This window comes from Bombina bombina, chromosome 6 (assembly GCF_027579735.1).
Source record: "Bombina bombina isolate aBomBom1 chromosome 6, aBomBom1.pri, whole genome shotgun sequence".
Lineage (NCBI taxonomy): Eukaryota > Metazoa > Chordata > Amphibia > Anura > Bombinatoridae > Bombina > Bombina bombina.
This window is the reverse complement of record NC_069504.1, coordinates 576,330,210-576,355,032: the sequence shown is the minus strand read 5'-3', so window position 1 is coordinate 576,355,032 and position 24,823 is coordinate 576,330,210. Positions and strand designations below refer to the sequence as shown.

Here is a 24,823-nt window from a genome sequence, read left to right as displayed (position 1 = left end):
TTTGGGACTTACATGTATATATTTGGTGGCGGCTGGGTAGTTAGTGGTCAGCCCTTATATATATGAATATATAAATACGTATAGCAGCAATAGAGATGTCTTTAGTGAAAATAATTTACAGAGTCGGTTGTTTACAGCACACACATACTTATAATGTGATAGGACTTATAGCCGGAGTGGTTAGCTTTCTTTTTAATCACCATTAGTTGAAATTAGTGAAGTCCCCTTTCATCTCTTAAACTCCCATATACCCCCCCATAGACTTCTATTCCTGTTTTTTAACTGGGAACTCATATAGCCCAATTTATGCTTTAGTGCGTCCTGAATGGACACCTAACTTTTCTGTTTTGCTCTAATTCCTAGTGCTAACTCCTAATAACTTTTAAATTTTGTGACCTTATACATCCCTCCTGCCAATAGACCCTCTCATCTTAAGACATTTTATAATAACTCAGACAAAACACACCTATAGACTTTAATCACCCATTATACCTAATACCTTAGCAACAATGCTAGGCCTTCCACTTTACATATTAGCTGTATGAATAACCTATGCCCAAGTTCAGGATCTATGGGACTGTGACATGTTAGAGATGCAGGATGCCTGTATACTGTAATTTGGTTTAATGCTGTTTTCTTCTGCTTACTGTTGATGTTCTATTCCTGTTCTACATTATACTACTTCCCTCAGACAGATCCAATCTCTTCCAGAATTATATTAGTCTATTTGCTCTTCTAGCTCAATGTTTTTCCTAATAAGCTTACCTCTTACCAAGCTAGTTAACTGGGACAGTAACGCACATGCACCCCTGCGGGTTTTTTTTTTTGTTGTGTCTGCTAGAAAACACTCCATCCTGCCCCTAATATTAGTTTATAACGGCCCATTCCCCTTCCCAACTCTCTAATTGAGCAGCTCTTGTCTGCTGTTTATCCCCCCCCCCCCCCAACATTTTCAAATCTGGTCCAAGAGAGACCATTCCAAAAGCTAATTTCCTCTTTACGGTTTAACTTAGTCTCACAGGTCCAAAAGTGACCCCTATTGTCAACGAGGAATCAGTTGTAGATATTATATAAAATAAGAGGTTCACAATGCTAACTCATAATAATATACCATATTGCTTTATGTTTGTTGAAAGCTTATTGTAAGAGCAAATCTCTCTCGATTATCTGTGTTTTATGATGTTACAATGGATGTTGTATTATGCGCGCAACCTCAATAAAAAAATTATAAAAAAAAAAAAAAAAAAAAAAAATTGTATTTTCTTTAGGATTCAAATAAAAAAATTGGGTTTCATATGCCTTTTAAGGTACCACAGGTTTCTTAAGCACTGACATATGCTCCATGCACAGTGAAAATTATCACTGAAACAGTCATTACTTAAAGCATTTGTGATCATACATGTTACAAACAAATGCCTCCATTCAAGAATGCATTAATGAGTATTTCAGTTTTGATTTTTATGTCCCTTTTAAACGTTGTGAAATTGTATGCATTTTTGTAACTGACAATATTGACTGTCAAGTGACCTTTTATTTCCAAAGTTAAATCACATTTATAATGTGTTCTCCAGAGCAATTAAAATTTTTGTGTCCAAATAAAATGTTTCACTGAATAAAAAATCCTGTATTATTTTTTTTATGGGTCATAAAGGATGAAATGCTTACATTTATATTAGGTATAAAAATGCTGCATATAAATATCAGACAACCAGTAATTATTAAAAAGTAATGGAAACAATGAAGATGTTAGTTAGTTTGTAACTTGAAATTGCAATAGACTATATAGTAACTGATTAACTTATAGAATAATAGATCATCATATAACACCATAGTTACTTTTACCACAGAGAACCTCAGCTGAGTTTCAACTGGAGCAAGGGATTCTTGTTAAGGATAAGTAAACAAGCTACACAATTCCTCATTTAAACAAGTACTCCCTCATGCCAATGCATTGCTGACTGACCATCTTTAAATCATAAAAAAGAAATGTACAGTGAGAGAAGTCACATGTTGAAAGCTGTTTCGTTCATTCTAGAACTCATCAGTACATACTAGGTTACTGACTGGTGCATATAGAAGCTGGCAAAAAGATGAGGATGTAAATCCTCCACTGTAATTAGTTGTACTACTATGTCTGCACATTCAAACAAATTTGATTAACTTTTTCACCAAGAAGTGACACAGCGTAACATTACTGTCGGCATTCAGCGTGCGGATCATGTCCGCCAGACATTGATAAATCGGCCCCTTAGTGTGGACGCTACATTGATATAAAAAAACAACAAAAAAAAAAACCTTTACATAAAGGCATTTGTTCCACAGAAGATTGCTGGCACAGGACACAAATGACCATGTGTTATACCCTGGGCCAGAAATTTCAACTAGTCTAAAAGGGCCCAGACGAGTAAAAACGTGTGTCTCCCCCCCCTATCTTTAACCCTGCTGAGCCATGTTTTTAGTTGTTTGTCCACCATTTCATTTACACGTACATTGTAACTTTTTTTTCTGTGAGGTACCCACAAAAATTATGCTTTATTTTTTTTGCAGACTAAGCATTTTTAGAAAATAACTTTAGCTTGCAGAACTATCATAATATGAAAACACTCATATAAAATAAATAAATACATTTTAGTGTTATTTTACAAAGCAAATAGCAGCACAGGCATCTTTATTTCCTAAATAGTTTACAATCAAACAGAATTGTATTGTCCCACATTTACTATCAGCTAACATTCTCAAAACAGCAGCATTTAGGAATTTTTACTTATATGTTTCAATTCAAATTAACAATTGGGGTCAGAGCTGTCCATGAAGGGAGAAGATGCAGTTCTGCACAGCTCCGTTAACTCTGTTATAAAAACAGATTTATCCACTTGGATATCTCTGAATTGAGCTCCTTAGAGTTTCTCCAGCCCTCTACATTACCTTGTGGCTGGTTTACGCTACCTTGGAGGCTGCTGGAGTGACATATTCTGAGCCAGTGGAATGGGGGCCTGAGGCCTAGGAATGAAACGAGTGCCGTTGGGAGCCATGGTTTTCTATCCTGCAGTGCAGCATTAAGTGTACCTCCCGCTTCAGTACTCCAACAGAGGTTTCTGCAGGCAGTAAGACCCTTGTGTCCCCTACACGAAGCTGCTAAGAGATAAAGGCGATGGCGGTAATGTTAACAGACAATGACAGCAGCATCTGCTTGAACCACCATTTTATGCCTCGTGGTACTTATAGTTGCAACTGTGAGTACTATTTACTTATTGTTGCCCTCACCACATACTCTGTTATCTACTTTACTGACTCTCCTGCCCTCTCTGAGACTTGTCTGCTGGGCACTACCCTGATAATAAAAGGACTGAAAGATACCTAGACCCTCCCAGTCAATTATTTTGTATAGCCTTGTAACTTACTATTATTCAGCTATGTTTATTGACTCCAAATTAATCATGATAAGGCCTGGGCATACGGAAAGTCAAGTGTGGGGGGAAAAAAGGGACCCTTGCTATTATCAGTGCTCATTTTTTTTTTTTTTATAATTTTTATTGAGGTTAAATATGTAAAATAACAGACATATTGTGTTGCAAAAGTCATATAGCTATACAGAGAAAAAAAAACATCTATCGTGATACTACAAAATAGACAAATCTGTTACGTCACAGTTGAGAATAGAAGAAAACAGAAAAATTATTTCACAGGTGGCAAAAGTACAGCAAAGCAAAGAACATTCACATCAGATTGTCACAATAAACAAACAAGACTGTTTCATCACAGTTATGCGAAATATGTTAAAGAGAAACCTCACATTTTCAACTTATTCTTTGAGTCTGAAAGCAATAAAAATAAAATATCTCATATAGACTATCTTTAGTCCAGGTATAGAAATAATAGCTTTTGGATAGCAGCTTTCATGACATATGTGGAATATAGTATAGAAATATCTCATTTAGGCCATATATAATCTAATAGTAGAAATAATAACTTTTGGACCATGTCATTTAAAAACTATGAGTATGATTAGGAACATAACTGAGACACCTATACATGAATAAAAGTAGAACAATAGAGTCAGGGAATTTCAAGAAAAACAGCAAAATAAGGCTCTGGTCACTTTCTAAATGTAGGAGTACTATAGAAGGGGACAAGCAAAGACTAATTGGGTGATAGAGCATAAAGCTTTTAACATCAGGAGATATAGGGGACTAATATTGGTTTGTTAAGGCGTACTTAAATATATATTTGCAGCTATACCCTCTAGTGTAAGAGGAGTCTGTGTTTAATCTATCGCATCCTAATAAGGATATAAAAGCCTACTACGTGGAGTGATAACGTTAGTTATAACTTAAGGGCACTCATTAATTTACTTGCTACAAAAAATTGGAGTTATGTTAAGAGTGGAACTAATGAATAGGTGGACAATGAGGTGAAAATGAGAGTAGCCCAGAAAAAGGTCGTGAAGCTGGTACTACCGCAATAATAGTAAAATATATTGTGGCCTGTGCTAGTATCAGTGCTCATTTTATTGTCATAGCTCTTAGTTATACTGTCTGTAGGGATTACAGACTTCCTTCCCCTACTACTGTTATACGCTGCTGTGAATGCTTCACAACTACTGTGTGAGATCCTCCTAAGTTTACCTTGGTGGCTATAGAATGTGTATGGGCTCACTCCCTTTCCTTTTTCTAGATTCAAGTGGGTTTACTCCATGTCTCCATTCCTTCTGTAGTCCTTCATGGGTATGCCCCTGTGATATCCAGATATTTTCTGCTTCCATGGAATTGGAACTTGGAAATATGGTCAGACACCCTGTTATGAACAGCTTCCCATGTAGAATGACAACATTATATTGTTGAAATCAGGTTTATGTGCAAAAAGAGTGACCACCCCTTTCCTTTACGCCAAGCCATAAAACTCTAAATCCTTCACTGAAGTGATAGAACAACTTATAAAAATTTTGTTATGAATATCCAGTACATAAATACCAGCAAACGCAACATAGGCAATCCCCTTGTGACAGTATGATGATTAGCTTGATACCACATATTACATGGTTGTTGTATTTCTATCATCCAGGGTCATATATGTGATAAAAGCATGTTTTCAGATATACTAGTGTCACCTCTGATTGACCTAGCCTGTGTCTTGCTGGAGACACTTTTTTTTTTGTCACTGTCTTTGGATCATAAAAACAATTGTAGTGCAAAGGCTTAAGTATCCCCCTATATCCTGTTGAGCCAGGTGCAGATAATAAAGCCAGTGGTTCCATAGGTCTGATTCTTTTAGACATTTCTGATACAAGGTTGTAAATAGCAGCAAAGCAAAGCCTTATGTAACCCCTGCAATGCTAAAATCATGAGGCTTTCATGACAGTCCTTAAAGGGGGGCCAAATACTTCTACCTCTGATGTGATAAACTGCCCTAAGCTGTCTCTCTCAGCAGCCTTATGAAGAAAACCTAATCTCCTTGACCTGACCCTGTTAGTCATCTTTTTATAAGTTGGACATACTGCCATTTATATAGAACAGTCTAGGGACCTCTGAGGATATCTTTTTTTTTTTTTTTTTTTAAACCTAGTAATATACTGGTCTACACTAGATGCCTCAGTCATTTAAAAGAAACAAAAGGGCCACTCTACTCCTAAGCGTACAGTTATAATTACTCCATCAATCATCCTCAGACCCAGACACTGGCTTGGTTGATGACTGTTTAGACACTGGGAGTGTGATGGAGGCTTAGATCAATATGGCCCTTAAACCGCATTTACCAAACCTAGTTCCTACTGAGTACATATCCAATAAGTTAATAGATATCATCAAAGTGTTATTAGCCTCTCATGGTGATTCGTTATCCAAAATGTGCGCTGCCCGATGGAGAGATTTCCTCCATCGGGCAGCGCACGGACACTATTGAGTGCAAACAAGGAGATCTTATTGTGGACCACACCATTTTAGTAGCTTACATAATATAGCAGATCAGCTAGCTGGAGGATAAAATGGCTGAAGATTTGCTACAAGATCTCTTCAAATCCATTTTAGGAACTACTCTAGAAAATGAAACACTTATTGATAGGGTGCAAAGAGACTTATGCCAAGATTTGTCGATAATGATAAACCCATAGATATTATAGCTAGACTCCATTACTACGTTTCAAGAAACGTTGCTTAGAGCAATAACCAGGGGTGCCCCTTTCTCAGGAAAAATTTGAAGAACTTCAAGTTTATCCTAATGTATCGCTGCATACTCTTACAATTACGCAGAAGCTTTGCGCCTACACAAAATTTCTGAGGGAACAAGGAATAAAATACAGGTGGGGGTTCCCTGTCAGATTATTTATTGTCAGAGATGGTAAGCAGTATGTTGCTGCCTCCCAACAACAAGCTAAATAATTAGTTCAATGATGGGATCTACTGCAAGATGCTCCAGATCAAGTAAACACCTCTCTACAAGTCAGAGTTACAGCTTCTGAGTGGCAGCCCCTGACTCCAAGATCCAAGCAAGCCAAGAAAAGATCGCCTTCATCACCAACTAACTCTTTATCAGTGGCTCAGGGAAAGAGATGAACAGTCTCTTTTATTCCCATGTTCCTGCTTACTTACCTTCCTGTCGCTGCTTGGTGATGCTCTTACCCAATTTTCCCCTCCTAGATGATGCTTATGGAATTGCGGCTTAAAGAGCTGTTGATTGTACTGGGACCTTGCTCTTGTGAACCCTTTTGTGGTTCCTGGACTCAGAACCACAAGTGACATTTAGTAATATAATTGTTCTTAAGTGTGTTTACTGTTGTATTTATTGTCCAGCCTAGTAATGGGTTCTAGTTACTGAGTTAAATTGGTCTCTACTGTTTTTGTTATCGCTTTAACATGAATAGTTGAATAGCTGTTGCCTTTAGACTGTCAATGCAATACATTGTTCTGCTTCCTAGAGCTTCTCTGGGCCCCTGCAGGTAAAAAATTTCCACATATAAGTATTTTCTTGCTTTTGTAACGCAAGCCTTCCCTGGGGGGCTCTGGAACCTCTTGGAAGTATTGAAAACTGAGTTTCTAAGTAACAGTTTTATGCTTCTATCTTTCTGTATCTTTCTCTGTTCTTTCTTTTCCCCCAATCTATCCACCCCCACATTTTTTATTTTCTCTCTATGCTTATGGTACCAACTCTCCTTACTTCCTTTTTTATCTTTTACTCCATTTTCTCTTGCCACCTGTTCTTTTCAACCTTAGATCTCAAAATGTCCTTGTATTAAGACTGCTAATACTATTATTCAAGGTTTGTTTGTCCATTACCTATATGATATCTTCCACTGTTTTGACTGACAGGGGGAGGGCTTACTTTGACTTTTCCACTCGTAATCCTGTCCCCCATTATCTTTACAATGGAAGCCCTCATGTTTGCAGTGCTTTATATACTTGTTCTATTACTAGACACTCACAAGTGTATGTTAACTGCTGATACTTCTTACTTGCCCCCACGGGGACTAAGAAGAGATAGATTACCCCCCCCCCCACACACACACACTACTCATATTTCCTTACCTAAGAGATCACTCCGCTTTGGCTTGCTACCCTTAATTCCCCCACAAAATGAAGTGTTCTCCTTAGATATTTACTTTACAATAATGTCCATCTGATATTTCTCCAGGAGACCCGTTGGCAGGAGGGTTCCTATTTATTGAGCAGATCCGATTATTTCCCGGTGTGTGAAGTGGCTTTCTATTCTCAGAAGAAACAGGGGGTAGGGATACTCATACACAGGGCGGTAAAATGTGACTTTAAATATGTTGAGAGGGACCTAGATGGATGATTTTACATAATAGTGTGTACTTTAAACAATGTGCTGTGTACTCTTGTTTATGTTTCTGAGACCTAACTCCAACAAAATGACCTTCCTCCACTGCCTTTTTGCAAAACTTAAAAAGGTGAAGAGAGGGCATTTACTTATTGGGGTGATTTCAATTTAGTCTGGTATCCAAGCATAAATTAGAAGGCCCCTGAGAAAAGACCAGTTGACTGTAGCTTAACATCCTTTTCCAATGCTTTCCGCAAACTAGTTTTTTAATACAACTTATTTGATGTGTGGCAGTGCCTCTCTCTAACAGATGAGATTCCACCTTCTTCTCTAGGCCTCATGACTCCTATTTGAGGATATACTACTTGTTCTATGATCTGTGGAAACTAGATACATTTTCGCAATCTAGAATCATAGTCTGTCCCTGGTCAGACCATGACATAGTATGTGCAGACTTCTCCATTTTCATTGCCCTGAAAAGGGCTCAAATTGGAGGCTTACAGACCAGCTTCCTTAAGAACTGTGGATATCTGAACTTTCTTTATTAATCCAAGAATATTGTCAGGGTTTAGGGTGTACTGTTTCCTTAATTAGAGATCAGCCAATCACAACCTTTTCACTTCCATAAAACACCTGAACACTAAGCACACCTTGCTTAGTATTTTGTTATTCTCCTCAGAGTAACACTGAGCCTCGCAGTTCTCTGTAAGTTTCTACTTAGAACCATATCTCCTCTTCAACTGGATTTAACTCCTTACCAGAACATTTAACAAGGATTCTCCCAGAGTATTCCAGCCTGTTACAACTTTCTCAAAGTCTCTTATCTAGAGTTTGGCAAGTATTCACGTTTTCTCAAGCTGTCTGTTTATCTGTGGACTTTCGCATTCTGTACCATCTTATGTGCTCACATATTATTAAATCAACCTTGTGGCTCCCATTAAGAATAACCGGTTTTTGAACTTCCAACAGTTATTATCTAAATCTGTTCCGTTACCTTAACATTACTGTGTTTTCGGCTGCATCGGAGATTCGTGACGTCACACGCTGTCAGTCAGCCGGCTTCAGCGTGTCTCTACTCCTGCTGCACTCGCAGCGTACAGAACCCGGAAGTGATTGTCACTGCCTACCGCTCTCACAGATTGTAAGGTACAAAACCTTGATAAGCACTATAACATTTTCCTGATTTTCTCCACATTGTGATTCAATCTAATACACTTGGATAAGACTTATTTGCAGAGTATTTAGTTTTTTCATAATCCGGATGCAATAACAATTTTCTCCTTACTTATTCATTTGGAAAGTTTCACCTATTCCTTAACCTCTTATAATTTTACAAGTCTGTTTTTTCTAACATTAATTATGATATTGTTCCTAAAATTGCACATTATACTGTAGTGCGTATCCTATGCAGGGAATAATCATTCTTAGATTAACTGCACATATATCTATTTGGGTTTACCTGGTAATAGTATTCTCATTTGATACTGTGCTACAAATTTATATCACATTTCATCCTCACTAAGCAGGCTTGATTCTTACATAATACTAAGCCATAAAACAAAATGGAACCTGCTGATATTCCCCAAGTAGTCTATAACCTGAGTCAAAAGGTAGACAAAATGGGGCAGGCTATCCTGGACTTACAGGTTGAAAATCAGGTTCTCAGAGAACTTATAAAGGAGGTAAAAGAACAACATTCCCCCAGTTCTGAACCACAGATAAGCTTGCCAGAATTATTTAATGGGGATAGAAAAACCTACAGGCAGTTTAAGAATGCTTGCTACTTGCTCTTTAATTTAAAACCAAAAACTTACCCCACTGACAGGGTAAGGGTTTTGTCCACAATATCATTTCTAAGATCCGAACCCAGAATTTGGGCAGATCATTTGTGTGAAACAAATGATCCTCTACTAAATTCACTAACAGATTTTTTTCAAGCTATGGATGAGCTATATAGAGATACTGATATACAACTAACGGCGGAACAGAAGATGAGGAGCTTAAAACAAGGAAAAAAGACAGTGGAAGAATATACCACTGAATTTAAGCTGTACGCATCTGACTCAGCATGGAGCTTGGTTTCTCTCAGAAACCAATTCAGATTGGGATTGTCTGACCCCGTCAAGGATGAGCTAGCTCGTATAGAGCTTCCAAGTACCCTGGATGCCTTAATGAAAGTCGCAACCCAAATCGACCGTAGGCTCAGGGAACGCAAAGCGGAACGTGGTCATTTTGATCCAACATTTAAAGCCAACACCTCCACCTATGCACATACAAAATCCCCACCTACAGAGCATGTTACCCCCATGGAAATAGGAGTTATACGTGGACCGTTATCTCCTGAAGAAAGGATAAGGAGAAGAACCAACCACCTCTGTATGTATTGTGCGAATCCCAGTCATACAGTTACGGACTGCCCTATACTACGAAAAAATAAAAAGAGTAAGTTTGTCCATATTAACAATACTCAAAGTTTAGATAAACAAATATCTTATTGCAAACTATCTCTCCTTTTACAGTGGGACCTTAGGAGATTGTCTACTTCTGCCATCGTTGACTCTGGAGCCTTTGGCAACTTTATAGATAAATCTACTGTATTGAAAAATAAAATACCTATTGTGTTGAAGAAAACACCAGTCTCACTCAAAGTTATTGACGGCTCAGTGATAGCAAATAGTCCTATAACACACAACACAATACCTATATTAGTCACTACTGAGGATGGACACACCGAATATATAACATTCAATGTAATTCCATCACCCCATTTTCCTATAGTATTAGGCTTATACTGGCTACAGACACACAATCCTCATATTGATTGGACTACTTTAACTGTTACCTTCCAATCAAAATTTTGTGAAAACACTTGTTATCCACATCATAAAGTACTTCACACAGAATTAGAACACATACAAATACCGGAACCATACCAAGACTTCATAGAGGTCTTTAGCAAAGTTGAGGCTGAAACTCTTCCTCCCCACCGAGTATATGATTGCCCAATTGAATTAATTCCTGGTGCAACATTACCGGTTGGTCATTTATACCCATTGAGTCACCCAGAGTTGATACATTTAAAACAGTATTTGCAAGATAATTTACGGAAGGGTTTCATCAGACCCTCTTCTTCACCCGCAGCAGCCGGAATGTTCTTTGTAACCAACAAAGACACATCCCTTAGGCCGATAATAGATTATCGAGAGCTTAATAAACGGACGGTAAAAAACCGTTATCCGTTACCTCTCATCCCGGAATTAATTGAAAGATTAAGTAATGCTACCATTTTTACTAAGTTGGACTTGCGCGGGGCATACAATCTCATACGTATAAGGGAAGGCGACGAATGGCTCACAGCATTCAGAACTCGGTATGGACTTTATGAATACCTTGTGATGCCATTCGGTCTTTGTAATGCCCCCGCAACGTTCCAACACTTCATCAATGATATTTTCCGGGATTTACTAGACATATGTCTAGTAGTATACTTAGACGACATTTTAATCTACTCCAACAACTTAACAGAACATATAAAACATGTCCGTTGGGTATTAGCCCGTTTACAAACGCATAAACTATATGCAAAATTAGAAAAGTGTTCTTTCCATAATACCACTATCTCATTCCTAGGCTTCACTATATCACCTGACGGTATCCAAATGCAAACCGAGAAGGTTGAATCAGTAAAAAATTGGCCAATACCTAAGGACAAAAAGTCTCTCTAAAGGTTCTTAGGATTTGCCAATTATTACAGAAAATTTATAAAGAATTTTTCTTCTATTGTGAGACCACTCACACAACTTACTGGTTCTACTCAACAATTTCATTGGAATCAAACTCATTCCAGAGTATTTGAATTCCTGAAACAAACTTTCACAGAAGCACCCATACTTAAATTCCCGAATGTTGATTTACAATATGTACTGGAAGTTGATTCTTCAGACTTTGCGATTGGAGCAGTACTTTCACAACAGAAAACATCCAAAGATCCTTTACATCCAATCTCCTATTTTTCAAAGAGTATGACATCAGCAGAGAGGAATTACGCCATAGGAGACAAAGAATTACTCGCCATCCGCAAATCGTTAGAATTCTGGAGACACTTACTAGAAGGTGCGAAGATGCCCTTTATAATTTACACGGACCACAAAAATCTCCAATACCTGCAAAATAACAAAACTCTATCGGCTAGACAGGTAAGGTGGAGTCTTTACTTCGCAAGATTCGACTTCCAAATTCTATACCGCCCTGCAAACAAAAATGGAAAAGCGGATGCTCTCTCACGACAATTTTCTGAACCCATTCCTAATGAAAATCCTAGATCTATATTTCCTTCTGAACGCTTCATCGGATTAACTTCAGACTTCCTTACTGATATAAAGAACTCCTCGAATAATTCACCCACTGACACTAAGGTTCCTTTGGAACTGAAAGACGGATTATACTACTTCAAGAACATGATCTATGTTCCTAAAGATTTGAGACATCACATCCTACAACACCACCATGATTCACCCTTAGCTGGACATCCAGGTGAATCACGCACCATCGAACTTATAACAAGGACATACTGGTGGCCTCAGTTGAGGGAAACTGTCTCAAGTTACATAAAGAGTTGTGTTACTTGTCAAGTATGCAAAACAGAACGGAAACTACCATACGGGCTTTTAATATCCATCCCAACTTCTGACAGACCCTGGAAGCAAGTAGGAGTTGACTTCATTGTGGATCTACCTCCATCAAAAAATTATACCACTATCATGGTAGTAGTTGACAGTTTCACCAAAATGTCGCATTTTATCCCATATAATAAACTTCCCACTTCAGCAGAAACAGCTAAACTTTTCATACAACATGTGATTCGGCTTCATGGAGTTCCAACAGTTCTGATATCTGACGGGGGATCCCAGTTCACATCTAAATTTTGGAAAAGTCTCTGTCAATCTCTTAACATAACCCATCAATATACAACAGCTTTCCATCCACAAGCAAACGGACAGGTTGAAAGAATCAACCAATGGTTAGATGAGTACTTACGCTGTTTTTGTTCTTATCAGCAAGACAACTGGATAACATACCTACCCTTCGCTGAATTCTCCTACAATAACCTGACCAACTCATCCACAAAATTATCTCCGTTCTTTGCAAATTATGGGTACCATCCAACCATCACTTCAGTTAGTACTACTCCTTCCAATTCTCCTTTGGTTGATGAATGGAATAATGCGCTCCTAGACAATTTTCGGGTTATCAAAGAAAATATTTCTAAAGCTCAGAACTCCCAAAAGCACTATTATGATTTGCGGCACAGACAACCACCTTCATACCAAATTGGAGACCAGGTATGGTTGTCAACGAAAAATCTGAAGCTACATCTCCCTAGTAGGAAAATGACGCAAAAATTCTGCGGACCTTTCCCCATTACTAGGGTAATAAATCAGAACGCAGTTACCTTAGATTTACCATCATCTATGAGAATACATCCAACTTTCCATGTTTCCCTTCTCAAACCCTACCTTCCTACAAGAAACATTACACCCCAATTGCTGCCGATTAGATCCATCCAACACTCAGATGTCTACGAGGTGAAAGATGTACTCGATTCAAGGTTTTCTAAGGGAATTCTGGAATATTTAGTTAGGTGGAAGGGATATTCAGAGGATGATGATACCTGGGAACCCGCATCCAATCTTAATGCACCTCGACTTGTTTCCCAGTTTCACAGGAGATATCCAGATCGCCCCAGACTCCAAGCTGAGGATCAGCTTGTTTGAGGGGGGAGTCATGTCAGGGTTTAGGGTGTACTGTTTCCTTAATTAGAGATCAGCCAATCACAACCTTTTCACTTCCATAAAACACCTGAACACTAAGCACACCTTGCTTAGTATTTTGTTATTCTCCTCAGAGTAACACTGAGCCTCGCAGTTCTCTGTAAGTTTCTACTTAGAACCATATCTCCTCTTCAACTGGATTTAACTCCTTACCAGAACATTTAACAAGGATTCTCCCAGAGTATTCCAGCCTGTTACAACTTTCTCAAAGTCTCTTATCTAGAGTTTGGCAAGTATTCACGTTTTCTCAAGCTGTCTGTTTATCTGTGGACTTTCGCATTCTGTACCATCTTATGTGCTCACATATTATTAAATCAACCTTGTGGCTCCCATTAAGAATAACCGGTTTTTGAACTTCCAACAGTTATTATCTAAATCTGTTCCGTTACCTTAACATTACTGTGTTTTCGGCTGCATCAGAGATTCGTGACGTCACACGCTGTCAGTCAGCCGGCTTCAGCGTGTCTCTACTCCTGCTGCACTCGCAGCGTACAGAACCCGGAAGTGATTGTCACTGCCTACCGCTCTCACAGATTGTAAGGTACAAAACCTTGATAAGCACTATAACATTTTCCTGATTTTCTCCACATTGTGATTCAATCTAATACACTTGGATAAGACTTATTTGCAGAGTATTTAGTTTTTTCATAATCCGGATGCAATAACAATTTTCTCCTTACTTATTCATTTGGAAAGTTTCACCTATTCCTTAACCTCTTATAATTTTACAAGTCTGTTTTTTCTAACATTAATTATGATATTGTTCCTAAAATTGCACATTATACTGTAGTGCGTATCCTATGCAGGGAATAATCATTCTTAGATTAACTGCACATATATCTATTTGGGTTTACCTGGTAATAGTATTCTCATTTGATACTGTGCTACAAATTTATATCACATTTCATCCTCACTAAGCAGGCTTGATTCTTACAAATATATATACTACTAAATGATTATGGTGACATGAGTCTTGCCATGGTCTGGGCAGCCATGAAATCCTATCTGAGAGACGAGTTCAGACAAAACATCTATGAATCCTAATGTCAACAGTACAAAAAAAATGAGGATGGCGGTTACTGCCAGGTTATCAGTTTTACTATGAGACCCTTTTTTTAAATTGTGAAACCTTATTCTTTCAAATGTAGGGTATTTATTTAATCATAAATCCTGTATCAATGAGACTCACATATCAATGCAGACTCAAATTGCAGAAGGCCTGTTCCCTTCTCCAACAAACTCTTCTTCCTACAGTGCTTCATTGCATGGAAGTAGTTGGTCTCATGATAGCGTCCTCGCATGCTGTACCTTTTCCCAGATTCCATTTATGTCCTTTGTAGCTACAATGGAATGGAGATTATAACAACCTTTTCTCTGAAGATCTCTTTAGATTTCAAGACAAGACTGTCTCTTACTTGTTGGCAAACTCACCAATCTTTGATTCAGGGAGACTCATTTCTCCATCCAACTTGGGTGGTAGTTACCAAATACGCCAGCCTGTTGGGTTGGGGAGAAGTCGGTAGTACCTCGAGAGCGAAGGGATTTTGGCCTTCTTGGGAGACGCAGTTGCCAATCAACATCTTGGAACACTGTACACTCTTCAGGGCTCTGTAGAGCAGGTCCTTGTTAAGACAGGAATCTTTTCTGAGTTTTTTGTCAGACACAATGTGACAGCTGTGGCCTACTTCAATCAGCAAAACGGCACTAAAAGTTCATTAACAAACAGGTAGCCCATAATCTCACTTGAGCCCAAAGTCATTGTTGCATGGTTTCAGCAAATCACATTCTGAGTGTGGACAACTGGGGGGAAAATTGTCCTTGATTCAGGAGATATAAGACCAGATTGGGAATCATTGGGGCAGTCCAATAGTGGTACAGCACTAAGATAACAAGGTGGTGCAGGCTGTAAGGGTACCACACAAAACCCTTAAAATAATAGCACAGTCCAAAGAATTCAGCAGCACTCACCACTATGTAGAAAATTCCATTTTTATTGGGATATTTCGAAATAGAAAAGACAACGTTTCGGACCTCTAGTCCTTAATCATGTCAATACATAAATGCAGGTAACACACCTTAATATAGGGATAGGGATTAATAACCACACCTACTTAATTAACAATTCACCTGTGCATACACACACCTTTTTTCTTTGCAGTGTTACTTGTCCTTGAGAAGGATGCGCCATCTAGTGGTAAATATATAGTAATACATATTAAAAACAACTATCACATATTGTTGCAAAAGTAACAACAATTACAGAGTATAAGATACAGAGACTAATCCTATTGAAATATTTACAAAAAAACAGATAAATCATATTCTTTATTCATACCAACAGGTGCCATGGTTTCTAATTTATTAATCCAGAATACTTCCTTCTGTTTTAAAAAAAGCTCCCTATTACCACCCCTTCTGGGTAAACTAATCTGGTCAATTATTTGAAACCTTAATTGACATACCCTGTGTTCTGCCTGAATAAAGTGTTCTGCTACTGGATTTTTTATTTTGCCATTTCTGATGTCTGATTTGTGTTCACATATCCTGTCACGGACCATCCTAGTGGTCTCCCCGATGTAACCCCGCCCACATGGGCATTTAATCATATAAATGGCAAAAGTGGTTCTACATGTAAATAATCCCCTGATGTTATATTTCTTGCCTGTACGTGGATGATAGAAAAATTTACCCTTCACCATATTATTGCAACTAGCACAGCCTAAACATGGGTAGCATCCCATATTTTTATCTGTAATATAGCTCTGTATTTTAGTTTTGGCAGTACCTATATCAGCCCTAATTAGCCTATCTCTAAGATTCTTACTTCTTTTATAGGCTGGCATGAATTCTGACTGAAACTCAATTACATGAGGGTTACATTGACTCAATATATGCCAGTGTCTCCTAAGAATAGAATTAATGTTACTGCTTAATGAGTTAAACTTTGTAACAAAGACAACTCGATTTTGTTTCATCTTAACTTTAGGTTTTGTTGTCTCCAGTAAGCTGTTACGTGACACTGTTGCCACTTCCTCAATTTCTTTGTTAACCAAATCACTTGGATACCCCCTCACCATAAATTTGTCACCCATTTGGTTCAATCTCTGTCTCACAAATTTGTCCTCTGACACAATTCTTCTCACTCTCAAGAGTTGACTGCGAGGTAAAGACCTTTTAAGGGATTCTGGGTGAAAGCTATCAAAGTGAAGCAGGCTGTTTTTATCAGTGGGCTTAGTGAACAGATCTGTTTCAAAACTATTGCCTGATTTATAAACTTTAGTGTCAAGAAATTCAATACTTTCCTCACTGTGCTTAAGTGTAAACTTAATATGTGTAGTTGCACTATTCAGCTGATTAACAAACTCCCAAAGGGATCCAATGTCGCCCAACCACACTCCAAATATATCATCTATGTAGCGCCACCAAGTGGCGCCACATAGAATGAAGAGATTGTTCTCAAAGACAAATCTCTCCTCAAAGATGTTCATAAATATATTTGCGTATGTTGGGGCGACATTGGATCCCATGGCCGTCCCCTGTCTCTGAATGTAAAATTCATCCTGAAACAGAAAGTAATTACACCTAAGCACAATTTCAAGAAGTTCCAGAACAAAATCAATTTGACAGCTATTGAACGTGCTATACTGTTGCAACACTTTTTTTACTGCTCCTATACCAGATGTATGTGTTATAGAAGTGTATAGGCTTGATACATCTAGAGTATATAAGATACTTTTCTCAGTTGCAATATTTAAATCGTTTAATTTAATCAGAAAATTACTGGTATCTTTAATGTAGGAGTTAGATAGTTCTACAAAAGGTCTTAAAATGTGATCAAGATAGATAGAGATGTTAGAACACACAGAATTCATGCTGGAAATAATAGGTCGCCCTGGGGGGGCCTGTAAGTTTTTATGGACCTTAGGTAAGGTATATAGTACTGGTGTTTGCGCATGTTCACGGGATAGGAACATAATTTCCTTTTTACCAATGATGCCATTTTTAAAGGCAAATAAAACCTTTTGATTAATTTCTTTTTCGATATTAAAAACTGGATTATATGGTAAACATTGGTAAACCTCGTTATCAGATAATTGGGACTTAATTTCTTTCACATAGTAATCTTTATCAAGAAGAACTGTTGCTCCGCCCTTATCTGCAGATTTCAAAATAACATTTTTATTCATTTGCAAAGATTTTAAAGCTTCTATAGACCTATTATCCAAATGGCCCTTATTCTGACCCTGAATGGCTGCATAATTATTAACCTTTGTCTTTTTCAATACCTTATGTTGTAAATTTTTCACATCGTCTAATACCAGTTTTGAAAAGATGTCAATGCTACTATCATAATTAGCTGGCATGTATTTACTTTTGACTTTAAGACCAAGATTTTTAAGATGCAGCTCACTAGAATTTATACCAGCATTATCGGATCTATCACCATAGCCATCATTGGAAAACATAGATTTTAATTTTAATGTCCTAAAAAATTTAAACAAATCTTTCTCTATCTCAAAAAAATCACATTTGGAAAAAGGGCAAAAAGAAAGTCCACGTTGTAATAATGAAGATTCAGTCTCTGTAATCTGTACCTTTGATAAGTTAAAAACTAGTGATTCACCCTTACTCTCCGTCTGTTCCGATTGCTCCTTCGGGGTGCCATGCCTGTGTCTCCGACCCCCACGTCTGATCCTGCGTCTGTCTCCGAGTCCCCCGATAGGGACCCCAAATCCTGGCTTGTATTCGGTGTTCCGCCATGTCGGCGTCTGTTGTATCTCCGTCTCCGATAACCGGAAGTGCCTCTGACGTCATTTCCGGTCCGTTCCGATCTCCAACGATACACTGTCCCCAGTGAATAATCTTCCTCATCGCGAAGGAACTTGGTACGTTTCCGTGCTTCCAGCACAGAGCGGAGTTCAGCCACAGCTTTATTAGTTGTTTCCATCAATTTGTTTAGATCGTCCATCTTTAAACTTGCCTTTAATTCTGATTCAAGTTTTGATAATTCAGACTGTTGTATATCAATTTCTTTTTGTAAACAGTCCACTGTTAAGACCATCAAATCAAACGAACATTTGTTCAAGATGTATTCAAATTTCTCACAATATTCAGCATTATTGAGCATAAGGGTTGGTCTCACATTCATCCTTAGGCCACGGGGAATGCGCCCCACTCTGTGGTATTCGGCCAGTGTAGTAGAATGTAATTCCCAGGCAAGTTTTTTCCGGGACACTTTGTCAAACTGTTTGGAGGAAGCTTCCACAGGCAGAGTTTTTAGAAAGTCCCTGGAACCACGGGCAAGGGTGGTAATCCGTGCAGCCTCCATCTCAGTGTAGGCAAACATCTTCGAATGTATATCTCCATGATTCGTGACTGAATCAATCACTGTATCCATAGTATCAAGTGCAAATTACCAGTGTGGCAACAATATAACACAGTCCAATAGTGGTACAGCACTAAGATAACAAGGTGGTGCAGGCTGTAAGGGTACCACACAAAACCCTTAAAATAATAGCACAGTCCAAAGAATTCAGCAGCACTCACCACTATGTAGAAAATTCCATTTTTATTGGGATATTTCGAAATAGAAAAGACAACGTTTCGGACCTCTAGTCCTTAATCATGTCAATACATAAATGCAGGTAACACACCTTAATATAGGGATAGGGATTAATAACCACACCTACTTAATTAACAATTCACCTGTGCATACACACACCTTTTTTCTTTGCAGTGTTACTTGTCCTTGAGAAGGATGCGCCATCTAGTGGTAAATATATAGTAATACATATTAAAAACAACTATCACATATTGTTGCAAAAATAACAACAATTACAGAGTATAAGATACAGAGACTAATCCTATTGAAATATTTACAAAAAAACAGATAAATCATATTCTTTATTCATACCAACAGGTGCCATGGTTTCTAATTTATTAATCCAGAATACTTCCTTCTGTTTTAAAAAAAGCTCCCTATTACCACCCCTTCTGGGTAAACTAATCTGGTCAATTATTTGAAACCTTAATTGACATACCCTGTGTTCTGCCTGAATAAAGTGTTCTGCTACTGGATTTTTTATTTTGCCATTTCTGATGTCTGATTTGTGTTCACATATCCTGTCACGGACCATCCTAGTGGTCTCCCCGATGTAACCCCGCCCACATGGGCATTTAATCATATAAATGGCAAAAGTGGTTCTACATGTAAATAATCCCCTGATGTTATATTTCTTGCCTGTACGTGGATGATAGAAAAATTTACCCTTCACCATATTATTGCAACTAGCACAGCCTAAACATGGGTAGCAGATAAAAATATGGGATGCTACCCATGTTTAGGCTGTGCTAGTTGCAATAATATGGTGAAGGGTAAATTTTTCTATCATCCACGTACAGGCAAGAAATATAACATCAGGGGATTATTTACATGTAGAACCACTTTTGCCATTTATATGATTAAATGCCCATGTGGGCGGGGTTACATCGGGGAGACCACTAGGATGGTCCGTGACAGGATATGTGAACACAAATCAGACATCAGAAATGGCAAAATAAAAAATCCAGTAGCAGAACACTTTATTCAGGCAGAACACAGGGTATGTCAATTAAGGTTTCAAATAATTGACCAGATTAGTTTACCCAGAAGGGGTGGTAATAGGGAGCTTTTTTTAAAACAGAAGGAAGTATTCTGGATTAATAAATTAGAAACCATGGCACCTGTTGGTATGAATAAAGAATATGATTTATCTGTTTTTTTGTAAATATTTCAATAGGATTAGTCTCTGTATCTTATACTCTGTAATTGTTGTTATTTTTGCAACAATATGTGATAGTTGTTTTTAATATGTATTACTATATATTTACCACTAGATGGCGCATCCTTCTCAAGGACAAGTAACACTGCAAAGAAAAAAGGTGTGTGTATGCACAGGTGAATTGTTAATTAAGTAGGTGTGGTTATTAATCCCTATCCCTATATTAAGGTGTGTTACCTGCATTTATGTATTGACATGATTAAGGACTAGAGGTCCGAAACGTTGTCTTTTCTATTTCGAAATATCCCAATAAAAATGGAATTTTCTACATAGTGGTGAGTGCTGCTGAATTCTTTGGACTGTGCTATTATTTTAAGGGTTTTGTGTGGTACCCTTACAGCCTGCACCACCTTGTTATCTTAGTGCTGTACCACTATTGGACTGTGTTATATTGTTGCCACACTGGTAATTTGCACTTGATACTATGGATACAGTGATTGATTCAGTCACGAATCATGGAGATATACATTCGAAGATGTTTGCCTACACTGAGATGGAGGCTGCACGGATTACCACCCTTGCCCGTGGTTCCAGGGACTTTCTAAAAACTCTGCCTGTGGAAGCTTCCTCCAAACAGTTTGACAAAGTGTCCCGGAAAAAACTTGCCTGGGAATTACATTCTACTACACTGGCCGAATACCACAGAGTGGGGCGCATTCCCCGTGGCCTAAGGATGAATGTGAGACCAACCCTTATGCTCAATAATGCTGAATATTGTGAGAAATTTGAATACATCTTGAACAAATGTTCGTTTGATTTGATGGTCTTAACAGTGGACTGTTTACAAAAAGAAATTGATATACAACAGTCTGAATTATCAAAACTTGAATCAGAATTAAAGGCAAGTTTAAAGATGGACGATCTAAACAAATTGATGGAAACAACTAATAAAGCTGTGGCTGAACTCCGCTCTGTGCTGGAAGCACGGAAACGTACCAAGTTCCTTCGCGATGAGGAAGATTATTCACTGGGGACAGTGTATCGTTGGAGATCGGAACGGACCGGAAATGACGTCAGAGGCACTTCCGGTTATCGGAGACGGAGATACAACAGACGCCGACATGGCGGAACACCGAATACAAGCCAGGATTTGGGGTCCCTATCGGGGGACTCGGAGACAGACGCAGGATCAGACGTGGGGGTCGGAGACACAGGCATGGCACCCCGAAGGAGCAATCGGAACAGACGGAGAGTAAGGGTGAATCACTAGTTTTAAACTTATCAAAGGTACAGATTACAGAGACTGAATCTTCATTATTACAACGTGGACTTTCTTTTTGCCCTTTTTCCAAATGTGATTTTCTCCAACATAGGTGTGTCCGGTCCACGGCGTCATCCTTACTTGTGGGATATTCTCTTCCCCAACAGGAAATGGCAAAGAGCCCAGCAAAGCTGGTCACATGATCCCTCCTAGGCTCCGCCTACCCCAGTCATTCTCTTTGCCGTTGTACAGGCAACATCTCCACGGAGATGGCTTAGAGTTTTTTAGTGTTTAACTGTAGTTTTTCATTATTCAATCAAGAGTTTGTTATTTTTAAATAGTGCTGGTACGTACTATTTACTCAGAAACAGAAAAGAGATGAAGAATTCTGTTTGTATGAGGAAAATGATTTTAGCAACCGTAACTAAAATCCATGGCTGTTCCACACAGGACTGTTGAGAGCAATTAACTTCAGTTGGGGGAACAGTTTGCAGTCCCTTGCTGCTTGAGGTATGACACATTCTAACAAGACGATGTAATGCTGGAAGCTGTCATTTTCCCTATGGGATCCGGTAAGCCATGTTTATTACGATTGTAAATAAGGGCTTCACAAGGGCTTATTTAAACTGTAGACTTTTTCTGGGCTAAATCGATTGATTATTAACACATATTTAGCCTTGAGGAATCATTTTATCTGGGTATTTTGATATAATAATATCGGCAGGCACTGTTTTAGACACCTTATTCTTTAGGGGCTTTCCCAAAGCATAGGCAGAGTCTCATTTTCGCGCCGGTGTTGCGCACTTGTTTTTGAGAGGCATGGCATGCAGTCGCATGTGAGAGGAGCTCTGATACTTATAAAAGACTTCTGAAGGCGTCATTTGGTATCGTATTCCCCTTTGGGTTTGGTTGGGTCTCAGCAAAGCAGATACCAGGGACTGTAAAGGGGTTTAAAGCTTAAAACGGCTCCGGTTCCGTTATTTTAAGGGTTAAAGCTTCCAAAATTGGTGTGCAATATTTTCAAGGCTTTAAGACGCTGTGGTGAAAATTTGGTGAATTTTGAACAATTCCTTCATGTTTTTTCGCAATTGCAGTAATAAAGTGTGTTCAGTTTAAAATTTAAAGTGACAGTAACGGTTTTATTTTAAAACGTTTTTTGTACTTTCTGATCAAGTTTATGCCTGTTTAACATGTCTGAACTACCAGATAGACTGTGTTCTGAATGTGGGGAAGCCAGAATTCCTATTCATTTAAATAAATGTGATTTATGTGATAATGACAATGATGCCCAAGATGATTCCTCAAGTGAGGGGAGTAAGCATGGTACTGCATCATTCCCTCCTTCGTCTACACGAGTCTTGCCCACTCAGGAGGCCCCTAGTACATCTAGCGCGCCAATACTCCTTACTATGCAACAATTAACGGCTGTAATGGATAATTCTGTCAAAAACATTTTAGCCAAAATGAACCCTTGTCAGCGTAAGCGTGGCTGCTCTGTTTTAGTTACTGAAGAGCATGACGACGCTGATATTAATATCTCTGAAGGGCCCCTAACCCAATCTGAGGGGGCCAGGGAGGTTTTGTCTGAGGGAGAAATTACTGATTTAGGGAACATTTCTCAGCAGGCTGAATCTGATGTGATTACATTTAAATTTAAATTGGAACATCTCCGCATTTTGCTTAAGGAGGTATTATCCACTCTGGATGATTGTGAAAATTTAGTCATCCCAGAGAAACTATGTAAAATGGACAAGTTCCTAGAGGTGCCGGGGCTCCCAGAAGCTTTTCCTATACCCAAGCGGGTGGCGGACATTGTTAATAAAGAATGGGAAAGGCCCGGTATTCCTTTCGTCCCTCCCCCCATATTTAAAAAATTGTTTCCTATGGTCGACCCCAGAAAGGACTTATGGCAGTCAGTCCCCAAGGTCGAGGGAGCGGTTTCTACTTTAAACAAACGCACCACTATTCCCATAGAGGATAGTTGTGCTTTCAAAGATCCTATGGATAAAAAATTAGAAGGTTTGCTTAAAAGGATGTTTGTTCAGCAGGGTTACCTTCTACAACCCATTTCATGCATTGTCCCTGTCACTACTGCCGCATATTTCTGGTTTGATGAACTGCTTAAGGTGCTCGATAGTGACTCTCCTCCTTATGAGGAGATTATGGACAGAATCAATGCTCTCAAATTGGCTAATTCTTTCACTCTAGACGCCTCTTTGCAATTGGCTAAGTTAGCGGCTAAGAACTCTGGGTTTGCTATTGTGGCGCGCAGAGCGCTTTGGTTGAAATCTTGGTCGGCTGATGCGTCTTCCAAGAACAAGCTACTAAACATTCCTTTCAAGGGGAAAACGTTGTTTGGTCCTGACTTGAAAGAGATTATCTCTGATATCACTGGGGGTAAGGGCCACGCCCTTCCTCAGGATCGGCCTTTCAAGGCAAAAAATAGACCTAATTTTCGTCCCTTTCGTAAAAACGGACCAGCCCAAGGTGCTACGTCCTCTAAGCAAGAGGGTAATACTTCTCAGGCCAAGCCAGCTTGGAGACCAATGCAAGGCTGGAACAAGGGAAAGCAGGCCAAGAAACCTGCCACTGCTACCAAGACAGCATGAAATATTGGCCCCCGATCCGGGACCGGATCTGGTGGGGGGCAGACTCTCTCTCTTCGCTCAGGCTTGGGCAAGAGATGTTCTGGATCCTTGGGCGCTAGAAATAGTCTCCCAGGGTTATCTTCTGGAATTCAAGGGACTTCCCCCAAGGGGGAGGTTCCACAGGTCGCAGTTGTCTTCAGACCACATAAAAAGACAGGCGTTCTTACATTGTGTAGAAGACCTGTTAAAAATGGGAGTGATTCATCCTGTTCCATTAAGAGAACAAGGGATGGGGTTCTACTCCAATCTGTTCATAGTTCCCAAAAAAGAGGGAACGTTCAGACCAATCCTAGATCTCAAGATCTTAAACAAATTTCTCAAGGTCCCATCGTTCAAGATGGAAACCATTCGAACTATCCTTCCTTCCATCCAGGAAGGTCAATTCATGACCACGGTGGATTTAAAGGATGCGTATCTACATATTCCTATCCACAAGGAACATCATCGGTTCCTAAGGTTTGCATTCCTGGACAAACATTACCAGTTCGTGGCGCTTCCTTTCGGATTAGCCACTGCTCCAAGGATTTTCACAAAGGTACTAGGGTCCCTTCT

General features: G+C 38.9%; 1 protein-coding gene across 1 annotated transcript in view; it reads left to right on the top strand.

Annotated features, from left to right (window-relative positions):
• LOC128663291 (threonine--tRNA ligase 2, cytoplasmic-like) overlaps positions 1 to 24,823 on the top strand; it is a 411,905-nt gene that overhangs the window by 44,813 nt on the left and 342,269 nt on the right. The gene's annotated exons all lie outside the window — the stretch shown is intronic.